The sequence below is a fragment of the Jatropha curcas genome, chromosome 2 (assembly GCF_041381405.1).
Source record: "Jatropha curcas cultivar XTBG-Jc1 chromosome 2, XTBG_Jcur_1.0, whole genome shotgun sequence".
NCBI classification, from domain to species: domain Eukaryota; kingdom Viridiplantae; phylum Streptophyta; class Magnoliopsida; order Malpighiales; family Euphorbiaceae; genus Jatropha; species Jatropha curcas.
The window spans coordinates 22,723,065-22,725,144 of NC_143152.1; positions in this window are offsets into that span (position 1 = coordinate 22,723,065).

Sequence of the window (2,080 nt, forward strand, 5' to 3'; positions counted from 1 at the left end):
GTCTTTTTTTTTTTTTACTATTAAACATAGGGCTATCATTCAATTTCACTTCAAATTTTTCGAGTATTTGAAAATCGACCTTTGTACTAGGGGTATACAAATGGGCAATTTGAAATCGAATGCCAAAAATAGATTTTCTTTGAAACCGAATCAAGCCGAAATAATTTTGAAAACCGAACCAAAATAGTTGGTACGATTCGGTAGCATTGGTTTGGCAAACGGTTTGGTCTTACTCATAAAATAAATATTTTAGAATAATTGATCAAAAGACTGAAAATTGAAAATTTGAAAATTTTTAACTGAATCCGAATACAAAGACCGAATATGCAACCAAATTAATTGGTTTTGTTTTGTTTTTGGTTTTTTTTTTTTTTCAAAGTTTGCTCACCCTAACTTTGTACCCTGGACACCATGAACTTATCAACGTAGTTGCAATTACACCCTAATTTGAATTAATATCCAACTCATTAAATTACATCTTAAAATTGGTTTAATTTTAAAATCAAATACTCAATCTTGATTTTTTTATTTATTATAAGAATACTTGGATTTGATTTTGTTATTTATTGTTTAAATACTTGGGTATAGAGTCTAATTCTTTACATTATTTTAATCAAATTTTCAACTTTAGTTTACTTCTAGGTTGCAATGGCAACAAATCGATAAGTTTGTTGAAATTTACTTTTAGGATGCAATTGCACCCTAAAAGCAAATTAGAGTGTAATTATAACTAGATTGATTAGTTCAGGGTACCCTGGGTATAAAGATTGATTTAGAGTGAAATTGCAACTACTTGAAAAGTTCAAAATGAAATTGAAGGTTACGCCATTTAACATATGTAATTTTATCAATATTTCTTTTTTAGAATCAATTTTATAAATATTTTTAATATTTCATTCAGGGTGATTTTTTTTTTTCATAGATACCAAAGTACAAATATATTAAGTTGCAATTAAAGAAAATTACAAATTCATTCAACTTAATACATATATAAAATTCATATATGGTAGCTCATTAAAATGGGTAGAATATTACAATATATATAGAAAAAGAGAATTTAAATTCAAAACCTTTTGATCTCATGTCCTTATTTTGGAGTCAAGGATAAGCGTCATCTGCTATTTAACATGATTTTGGGACTTGATTGATTAAAATAAGATTTTGGGTCTATTCAACAATTTTAGCTGTTCTGGGAGTTGTTAACTATTTTAATAGCTGTCAATTATTTTACCAGTGGTTAGCTGTTAAATATTAGTTGTTAGTAGTTAATTGATTATATAGCGGTTTAGAATAAAAGTGTTCGGTAGAAATAGCTGTTTGATTAGTTTTTAATATAAAACGACTAAAAAATATATGAAAGCGAGGAACAAGGTAAAGACAAGTGATGGTTATAAGTGTCATAAAAAAATATAAAATGCAAAAATTTAATGAAGATAGTGTAAATATTGTATTATTGAAGACTATAATTAATTAAAATAGTGTTTTAACTCTATCAAAATATTAAACACTATTTCAAATGCTACTACCGAACATGGCCTTTGAGAGTATAGTAATTAACTTAATTTAAAGTCACTATTTATTAAAGTACAAACTTTAGTAAAAAAAAAAAGAAAAAGTATAAAGTTCAAACGATGAAATGAGATTCACTCTTCATGATTCTCAATTACCAATTTTTAATTCTTGGTGTGTTAAAAGAAAAATGGTTTCAATTACATAAATTTAATTATATAGTAGAATTGAATTCAACTAATCAATTTTTATTAAAATTGATATTCAAATAAATAACTCAAAATTTATATAACTACAATCTTAGATCAAAATGGTCGTCTGCTTATCTTTTCTTTTTCTTTTTTTTTTTCTCTCTCTCTCCTTTTTTTATTCCCTTTTCACTCTCTTTTTTCTTCTTCACTTTATTCTATTTTCTCCTATTTTCTTGAAGAACATTTTGGAGGTCTATCATATATTATATTAAACTCTAAATTTATTATAAATAAAAATGTTTGAATTTCTCATTTGAAACATACTATAATAAACAAGAAAATGTAATTGCAAAAATAAATTCCACATTCTTAATGAATGC